The sequence below is a fragment of the Lycium barbarum genome, chromosome 11 (genome assembly GCF_019175385.1).
Source record: "Lycium barbarum isolate Lr01 chromosome 11, ASM1917538v2, whole genome shotgun sequence".
Taxonomy (NCBI): Eukaryota; Viridiplantae; Streptophyta; class Magnoliopsida; order Solanales; family Solanaceae; genus Lycium; species Lycium barbarum.
The window spans coordinates 89,900,581-89,911,600 of NC_083347.1; positions in this window are offsets into that span (position 1 = coordinate 89,900,581).

The window sequence follows — 11,020 nt, forward strand, 5'->3', positions numbered from 1 at the left end:
GGCACATCATTGTTCTTCCCACGCCATGTTCTTCCATGGTTATACGAAATTTCACCAAAACTAGGGTTTCTAGCCATGTTCATGATAACCCTAAGTACACATACCATGATATACCATGTTGTATTATTAATTTGTTATTGTGTTCTTCATAGTCCATTTTGGTTATTGAGAATCTGTCTGTAATCTATGAAACACAAATACTTTGCATTCCATTGGTTCTTAAATGCAAGATATGAACTTTTATGTTTATTTTCGTGAACTTCTACATGCTTCCATGTTTTCATACAAGTTATACTTTATATCTATCTTCATGTTATAATACAAACACGAATCATGTTTACAATCATGTTTATATAATTCATGTGCTATTAAGCTAATTATATCCATCTTCATATTTTGGGAGTTGCACAGATTACCGAGAACAGATAGCCTGAAACTACGTATGCCAGCTGTTACACCCCGTATTTTATACGTTGAGTTTTGTCGTAAGATAGCCAACGTGCAGTTAGTAAGTGAAGTTGTTGCCAAGGTTATAGGAGATTCTACATGATTATTCTACTTATACGGAAGTTGAAGTTATGTTCAACAAGTATCGGGAAGATTGGAGGCTGAATGAACCAAAAGAAACTGAGTGTGTCAACTGGGCAACTCGACGGTCGCAAGTCGACGGACCGTTTATATGCACCGTCGAACAGCTCTCTGAGAATCAGAAGCTGTCACCATTTGACGGTTGCAAGTCGACAGACCATCGAGCGATTGACGGACCGTCCACCTTACCATCGAATTAAAATCGGTGGAAATTTTCCTTCTTTTATAAATTAAAAGGGCCACGACCTTGGATCATTATTTACACCCAAAAACAGAATTTTCTAGACTCTTCATGCTTTCTCCACCATCTCAACTCATCCATACACCTCTTGAGAAAAATTAAGTAAAGATTAAGCTTTGGAACCCTAAGTTAGCTTATGGATGATGATGGTCCTTGCTTCTAGTTAAAGTTGTGGTGGTTTTGGTTTGGAAACAAGATTGGGTGAGTTGAAGTTCTTAAAGAATAAGGTATGCTCTTCCTTTATTTCTTATATTGAGTTGATTTGGAGGTCAATAAGTTATAAAGATGAAGGAAATTGTTGTAGGGAAAGTTATGAGGCCTTGTGATGTAGTTGTTGAATACGAATGGAATTTGGAAGGAAGTTTTGGACTAATTTAGGTGTAAATTGTATATAATTTCTTAGATATGGAATTGTTGACATTTTTTTTGGTATTTGGGTATTGTTTGGAGGATTGGTGGAAGTAAAAGGTATAAAAGAAATGTTGTCCAATTTTCACTAGCTCAAGTATAAGTTTGGTTGACTTTATGAGAGTCTCAATGGCTTAACTCTAGTATAAACCCTCTTGAATGTAGATTTGCGAACTTGGGAGGAACACGTTAAGTAGTTAAGGAGGAGAAAAGGTATGTTAAGGCTTTCCCTTTCTTTCTTAAAGAGTGATCCTTTGACATAATCCCTCTCATATAATATCCATAATGTCCTTATTTTTGTAGATATGCTAGAAGCTTATGGTTCTTGAGATTCTTATGATATTGTTGATAATTGTCCCATGATTATTGATCTTATCTTATGATTATTCATCTCATCTTATGGTTGATGATCTTATTCATTGATGTTGATCTCATCTTATGATTTTTTGTTCTTTCAAGGTGAGATATGTTCACGATGATAGTTCCATAATAGTAATCAGAGGTTTAGCGACCTTACGTCACTCTGATAGAGTTATAGCTTTTATTTGGGCTCTCATGCATGCTTTATATATATGTGTATGTAATTTCTCATACCGCGCCGCCCTATATATATATATATATATATATATATATATATATATATATATATATATATATATATGTATGTATGAAAATGTTTTTTTAAAAAAAGCTAAGCATGCATGACATCCGCCTTAAGAGGCACTCAGAGGTACAGATTGATCTCTTTATCTTATGTTCTCTTCATACTTTTGTTATTTTGTTATTCATGCCTTAAATGCTCGGTACATTATTCGTACTGACGTCCTTTTGTTTGTGGACGCTGCGTTCATGCCTGCAGGTAGACAGGGAGATGGAGCAGACCCTTAGGCTGCTTCATCTTACTTCCGGAGCGGTGATTCAGCTAGTATTATTCTTTTGTGTACATATATGGGAATGGCGGGGTCCTGTCTCGTCTTTATGATGTTATGCACTCTATGTAGAGGCTCATAGCCAGATGTATATAGTTAGATGGTTTATAACCTCATCGGTTTATAGTGCTCGGTAGGTCAGCTTCAGATGCCCGTCATGGCCCTCTGGTTGAGTCGTGACAAAGTGGTATCAGAGCAGTTCGTCCTAGGGTTTGTCTACGAGCTGTGTCCAGTAGAGTCTTGTTTATAGGTTTGAAGCGTGCCACAATTATAAACACGAGGCTGTAGGGCATTTAGGAATGATCGACCTTTCTTTCTCATCTTAGATCGTGCGATAGAGCTATGTTATAAGGACTCTCATTTTCTGACAGTGTGTTATGATTTCAGCGATGCATGTGAAGAGAAAAGCTAAACGGGCCAGAAGGGCAAGTCAATGGCAGGTAGGAGAACTGGACGGGTACCGCCTACAGATGTTGAGGAGGGCGAGTCCCAGAATGAGGTTCCATCTCGGTCCTCTCACCCTCCGCCCGCTCCAGAGGAGCATAGAGGAGTTCCAGCTCCAGCCCTCCTGTTCTTCCACCGGATGCCTCGGGCATACAGTTATTGACCCAGTTAGTAGCTGCCCAGGCTCAACGATAGGGTACGGTTCACGTGACCGTGCTGTTTGTTCCAAAGTTTGTGATGTCATTAATTTAGACCCTCCAGAATTCTTTGGGTCAAAACTAGATGAGGTCCCGCAGAACTTTATAGATTGGATGTTGAGGACATTACGGGTGATGCATGCTTCAGATGTTGAGTCGATAGAGATGGCCTCTTACAGATTGCGGGATGTTGTTGTTTATTGGTATAATACTTGGATGTCTTCTAGGGGAGTCGACACATCTCTACTTGTGTGGCAAGAGTTTATGGATGTTTTTCTTCGACATTACTTGCCGCAGAAGATTCGACAGGCTAGAGCTGATAGGTTGTTGAACCTTAGATAGGGGAATATGAGTGCTCGGGAGTATAGTCTTCATTTTAATTCACTGGCTAGGTATGCGCCAGCTATGGTAGCTGATATGAGAGATCGTGTCCACCAGTTTGTGAGTGGTTTGGGACCACATTTGCTTGATGATTGCTTGATAGCCTCACTTAAGGAAGGTATGGATATTTCTCGTATTCAGGCCCATGCTCAAAATCTTGAGGTGCGACAACAGCAGCGGAGGAGTGAGCATGAGCATGCAAGGGGTTATAGTAAGCGAGCCAGATCCTCAGGTGTTGTGAGTGAGTTCAGAGGGGGTCAGAGGCAGCAGTATTCTAGGCACTCAGGCCGTTCAGCGGCTAGTGCACCTTCGCGATTTACAGGTCAGAGATTTGATCGACCTATTTATTCCGGACTAGGTCAGAGTTCCAGTGTCTTGGGTTCTCAATATAAGGGTGATTTAGGCCAGATGAGGCCACATTTATGACGATGCACTCAGTGTGATAGGTTACCTTTCGGACAGTACCGTTTAGGTTCAAATGCTTGTTATGCCTGCGGTCAGACAGGCCATGTGATGCGAGAGTGTCCATCGAGAGGTGGTAAAGGTATAGTGTAGCCTACAGGGTCAATAGCAGGTTCTTCACCATCTATACGCCCTCTGGGTCAAGTCTCTCAGACATCAGCAGGCCGTGGTACAGGTAGAGGGGGAGCGTCCAGTTCGAGCGGTCCTCAGAACCGTATTTATACACTGGCTGGACGACAGGATCTTGAGTCTTCGCCTGATGTTGTTACAGGTATATTATCGGTATCTTCTCATGACGTGTATGCATTAATTGATCCAAGTTCTACATTGTCATATGCTACTCCTCTTTTCAATGGTCAATTTTGGGTGAAACCTGAGTCAATTAAACCTTTCAAAGTGACTACGCCCGGTGGTGACCCAGTGATAGCTAGACGGGTGTATAGAAATTATGTGGTTATAGTCTGTGATCATCATACTATGGCAGATCTGATTGAATTAAATAAGGTAGATTTTGATGTTATTATGGGTATGGATTGGTTGGCTTCTTATTATGCCAATGTTGATTGTAGAATGAAATTGATTCGTTTCCAGTATCCGGGAGAACCAGTTCTAGAGTGGAAGGTATTACAGCATTGCCAAAAGGTAGGTTTATTTCCTATCTCAAGGCAAGGAAGATGAGTCCTAAGGGTTGCATTTATCATCTAGTACGGGTTCAGGATACAGAAGCGAAGTCGCCGACTCTTCAGTCTGTTCCAGTAGTTAATGAGTTTCTGGATGTATTCTCGAATGAACTTCCACCAGAACAGGAGATTGATTTTGCCATTGATGTGTTACCGGATACTAAGCCAATATCCATTTCTCCTTATAGAATGGCACCTGCAGAATTAAGAGAGTTGAAGGAGCAATTAAAAGATTTATTGGAAAAAGGTTTTATTAGGCCTAGTTCGTCACCGCGGGGAGCACCGATGTTTTTTGTAAGAAAGAAAGATGGCTCCTTATGAATGTGTATCGATTATAGGCAGCTGAATAAGGTGACAATAAAGAACAAGAATCGATAATTTATTTGATCAATTGCAGGGTGCCAAATGGCTCACAAAAATAGACTTAAGATCTGGATATCACCTGGTGAGAGTTAGAGAGAGACATTCCGAAGACGGCCTTGATAACCAGATATGGTCATTTTGAATTTTGGGTAATGTCGTTCAGGCTAATGCACCGGCGGTATTTATGGATCTGATGAATAGTGTATTCAGGCCTTTCCTAGATTCGTTTGTGATTGTGTTTATCGATGATATTTTGGTATATTCTTGATCTGAGGCAGAGCATGCTGATCATTTACGTATTGTCCTTAGATTTCTTCAGGCTCGAAAGTTATATGCAAAGTTCTCAAAATTTGACTTTTGGTTGAATTCTGTGACTTTTCTGGGGCATATTATTTCGGCTGATGGTATTAGGGTGGATACACAAAATATTTCTGAAAAACTCCTAAGAGTTTAACATTCGGGGGGGGGGGGGGAATGTTACACCCCGTATTTTGTACGTTGAGTTTCGCCGTAAGATAGCCGACGTGGAATTAGTAAGTGAAGTTATTGCCAAGGTCATAAGAGATTCTCCATGACTATTGTATGTATACGGGAGTATAAGTTATGTTCAACAATTATCGGGAAGATTGGAGGCTGAATAAACCAAAAGAAACTGAGTGTGTCAACTGGGCAACTCGACGGTTGATAGTCGACGGACCGTCAATCTGCACCGTCGAACACCTCTCTAAGAATCATAAGCTGTTGTAATTCGACTGTTGTAAGTCGACAGACCGTCCACCTTGCCGTCGAATTACAGTCGGTGGAAATTTTCCTTCTTTTATGAATTAAAAGGGCAACGACCTTAGATCATTATTTACACCCAAAAACAGAATTTTCTAGACTCTTCAAGCTTTCTCCACCATCTCAACTTATCCATACACCTCTTGAGAAAAATTAAGTGAAGATTAAGCTTTGGAACCCTAAGTTAGCTCATGGATGATGATGGTCCTTGCTTCTAGTTAAAGTTGTGGTGGTTTTGGTTTGGAAACAAGATTGTGTGAGCTGAAGTTCTTCAAGAATAAGGTATGCTATTCCTTTATTTATTATATTGAGTTGATTTGGAGTTTAATAAGTTATAAAGATGTAAGAAATTGTGGTAGGGAAAGTTATGAGGCCTTGTGATGTAGTTGTTGAATACGAATGGAATTTGGAAGGAAGTTTAGGACTAATTTAGGTGTAAATTGTATATAATTTCTTAGATATGGAATTATTGACATTGTTGTTGGTATTTGGGTATTGTTTGGAGGATTGGTGGAAGTAAAAGGTATAAAAGAAATGTTTTCCAATTTTCATTAGCTCAAGTATAAGTTTGGTTGACTTTATGAGAGTCTCAATGGCTTAACTCTAGTATGAACCTTCTTGAATGTAGATTTACGAGCTTGGGAGGAAAATGTTAAGTAGTTAAGGAGGATAAAACGTATGTTAAGGCTGTCCCTTTCTTTCTTAAGGCGTGATCCTTTGATATAATCCCATTCATATGATATCCATAATGTCCTTATTTTTGTAGACATGCTAGAAGCTTATGGTTCTTGAGATTCTTATGATATTGTTGACAATTGTCCCATGATTATTGATCTTATCTTACTATTATTCGTCTCATCTTATGGTTGTTGATCTTATTCATTGATGTTGATCTCATCTTATGATTTTTTGTTCTTTCAAGGTGAGATATGTTCACGATGATAGTTCCATAATAGTAATCGGAGGTTTACCGACCTTACGTCACTCTGATAGAGTTATAGCTTTTATTTGGGCTCTCATGCATGATTTATATATATGTGTATGTATTTTCTCATACCGCGTCACGCTATAATCGGCCGGGCAGGCACATAGATGTGCACACCACTGCAGTGGGCAGATTATGATGTCACCCCGGACGCGGGATGATGATATGATGATTACAGCAATCCAAAATGGTCGGGCAAGATACTTTATAGATATGTATGCATGAAAATGTTTTTTTTTTAAAAGCTAAGCATGCATGACATCCGCCTTAAGAGGCACTCAGAGGTACAGATTGATCTCTTTATCTTATGTTCTCTTCATATTTTTGTTATTTTGTTATTCATGACTTACATACTCGATACATTATTCGTACTGACGTCCTTTTATTTATGGACGCTGCATTCATGCCCGCAGGTAGACAGGGAGACGGACCAGACCCCTAGGCTGCTTCATCTTAGTTCCAGAGCGGTGATTCAGCTGGTATTATTCTTTTATGTACATATATGGGCATGGCAGGGTCTTGTCCCATCTTTATGATGTTATGCACTCCATGTAGAGGCTCGTAGACAAATGTATATAGTTAGATGTCTTATAACCTCATCGGTTCATAGTGTCGTATATCATTTTTGGCACCCTTGTCGGCTTGTTCACATGGGTATAGATGATGATTATTCTATTGGTGTGCATATATCTTTTGGACTAGTGTCCCTTACAGATTATGATGTTTATGAGTTATCTTGTGGTCCACCTAGATATGTTTAAGAGTTTTATGTTAAGAGGTGCTCGGTAGGTTAGCTTCGAGTGCCCGTCATGGCCCTCTGGTTGGGTCGTGACAAAAGTGGTATCAGAACAGCTTATCCTAGGGTTTGTCTACGAGCCGTGTCCAGTAGATTCTTGTTTATGGTTGTGAAGCGCGCCACACTTAAAAACAGAAGGCTGCAGGGCATTTAGGAATGATCGACCTTTCTTTCTCATAGATCGTGCGATAGAGCTATATTGTAAAGACTCTCATTTTCTGACAGTGTGTTATTATTTTAGCGGTGCCTGTGAAGAGAAAAGCTACAGCGGGCCAGAAGGGCAAGTCAATGGTAGCTAAAAGACCAGGACGGGTACTGCCTACAGATGTAGAGGAGGGCAAGTCCCAGAATGAGGTTCCATCTCGGTCCAATCACACTCCGCCCGCTCCAGAGGAGCATAGAGGAGTTCCAGCTCCTGCGCCCCCAGTTCTTCTACCGGATGCCTCAGGCCAGGAGATGAAAGAGGCTATACAGTTATTGACCCAGGTAGTTGCCACCCAGGTTCAGCGACAGGGTACGAGTCATGGTGACCGGGCTGTTTGTGCTAGAGTTCGTGACTTCATTAATTTAGACCCTCCAGAATTCTTTGGGTCAAAACAATATGAGGACCCGTTGAACTTTATAGACGGGATGTTGAGGACATTACATGTGATGCATGTTTCAGATGTTGAGTCGATAGAGTTGGCCTCTTACAGATTACGGGATATTGCTGTTTATTGGTATAATACTTGGATGTCTTTTAGGAGAGTCGACGCACCTCCACCTGTGTGGCAAGAGTTTGTTGATGCTTTTCTTCGATATTACTTGCCGCCGAAGATTCAACGGGCTACAGCCGATAGGTTCCTGAACCTTAGACAGGGAATATGAGTGCTCCGGAGTATAGTTTTCATTTTAATTCACTAGCTAGGTATGTGCCAGCTATGGTAGCCAATATGGGAGATCGTGTCTACTGGTTTGTGAGTGGTTTGGGACCACAATTGATTGATGATTACTTGATGGCCTCACTTCAGAAAGGTATGGATATTTCTCGTATTCAGGCCCACGCCCAGAATCTTGAGGAGCGACATCAGTAGTGAAGGATTGAGCGTGAGCATGACAGGGGTTATAGTAAGAGAGCCAGATCCTCAGGTGCTGTGAGTGAGTTTAGAGGGGGTCAGAGGCAACAATATTCTAGGCACTCAGGCCATTCAGCGGCTAGTGCACCTCCGCAATTTGCAGGCTAGAGATTGGATCGACCTATTTATTCTGGACCAGGTCAGAGTTCTAGAGCGTTGGGTTCTCAGAATAGGGGTGATTTAGGCCAGATGAGGCCACCTTTACCACGATGCACTCAGTGTGATAGGTTACATTTCGGACAGTGCCGCTTAGGTTCAAATGCTTGTTATGCCTGCGGTCAGACAGGCCATATGATGCGAGACTGTCCATCGAGAGGTGGTAGAGGTATAGTGCAGCCTACAAGGTCAGTCGCAAGTTCTTCATCACCTATACACCATCTGGGTCAAGTCTCTTAGACATCAGCAGGACGTGGTACAGGTAGAGATGGAGCATCTAGTTCGAGGAGTCCTCAGAACTGTATTGTTACTGGTATATTATTCGTATCTTCTCATGACGTGTATGCATTGATTGATCCAGGTTCTATATAGTGATATGTTACTCCTCTTATCGCTGGTCAATTTAGGGTGAAACCTGAGTCAATTAAACCTTTCGAAGTGTCTACGCCCATTGGTGACCCAGTGATAGCTAAACGGGTATATAGAAATTATGTGGTTATAGTCTGTGATCGTCATACTATGGCAGATCTGATTGAGTTAAATATTGTAGATTTTGATGTTATTATGGGTATGGATTGGTTGGCTTCTTGTTATGCCAATGTTGATTGTAGAACGAAATTGATTCGTTTCCAGTTCTGGGAGAACCAGTTCTAGAGTGGAAGGTATTACAGCATTGCCAAAAGGTAGGTTTATTTCCTATCTCAAGGCACGGAAGATAATTGCTAAGGGTTGCATTTATCATCTAGTACGGATTCAGGATACAGAAGCGAAGCCGCCGACTTTTCAGTCTATTCCAGTGGTTAATGAGTTTCCGGATACATTCCCGGACGAGCTTCCAGGCCTTCCAACAGAACAGGAGATTGATTTTGCCATTGATGTGTTACCAGATACTAATCCAATATTTGTTCCTCCTTATAGAATGGCACCTGCAGAATTAAGAGAGTTGAAGGAGCAATTAAAATATTTGCTGGAAAAAGGCTTTATAAGGCCTAGCTCGTCACCGTGGGGAGCACCTGTGTTATTTTTAAGGGAGAAAGATGGCTCCTTACGGATGTGTATCAATTACAGGCAGCTGAATAAGGTGACAATAAAGAACAAGAATCGATGATTTATTTGATCAGTTGTAGGGTGTCAAATGGTTCTCAAAAATAGACTTAAGATTCGAATATCAACATGTGAGAGTTTGAAAGAAAGACATTCCGAAGACGGCCTTCAGAACCAGATATGGTCATTTTGAATTTCAGGTAATGTCGTCCGGGCTAATGCACCGGCGGTATTTATAGATATGATGAATAGTGTATTCAGGCCTTTCCTAGATTCGTTTATGATTGTGTTTATCGACGATATTTTGGTATATTCTCGATCCGATGCAGAGCATGCAGATCATTTACGTACTGTCCTTAGATTTCTTCAGGCTCGGACGTTATATGCAAAGTTCTCAAAATGTGACTTTTGGTTGAATTCTGTGACTTTTCTGGGGCATATTATTTCGGCTGATGGTATTAGGGTGGATACACAGAAGATTGAAGCTGTAAAGACTTGGCTGAGACCCACAAAATATACGGAAGTTCTTAGTTTCCGTGGTTTAGCAGGCTATTATCGAAGATTTGTAGAAGGTTTCTCTTTTATTTATGCACCACTGACGAAGTTGACTCAGAAATCAGCTAAATTTCAATGGACGGATGCTTGTGAGCGCAGTTTTCAGGAGTTAAAGAATAGATTAACTTCGGTCCCGGTTCTGACACTTCTCGAAAAATCGGAAGGCTATGTTATCTATTATGATGCTTCAAGTGTTTGACTAGGTTGTGTATTGATGCAGCACGGTAAAGTTATTGCCTATGCTTCAAGGCAGTTGCGGAAACACGAGCAGAACTGTCCAACCCATGATCTAGAATTGGCTGTGGTAATTCATGCATTAAAGATGTGGAGGCACTATTTGTATGGCGTTCATGTTGATATCTATACAGAACACAAAAGTCTCCAGTATATTTTCCAGCAGAAGGAGTTGAATTTGTAGCAAAGGCGATGGTTGGAGCTATTAAAAGATTATGATGTTAGCATCTTGTACCATCCTGGAAAGGCGAACATAATAGCCGATGCCCTTAGTCGTAGATCCATGGGTAGCTTATGTGATGTACAGTCAGAAAAAAGGGAGTTAGCTCGTGAGCTTTAGCAGTTAGCTAGCTTAGGAATTCGATTATTGGACTCGGGTGATACATGAGTCACTATTCAGCATTCAGCTGTCTCGTCTTTAGTAGTTGAGGTGAAACAGCGTCAATATGAGGAACCCATGTTAGTTCATTATAGATATACGTCCCCTCGAAAGAAAAAATCACCATTTGAGATTTCTGTAGATGGAGTTCTTAGATACTGAGGCAGACTATGTGTTCTTGACGTTGTAAGGTTACGTTGCCAGATTTTGGGGGAAGCCCATTGTTCTCGTTATTCTGTTCATCCGGGAACGGCGAAGATGTATCATGATATTAAGTTAATCT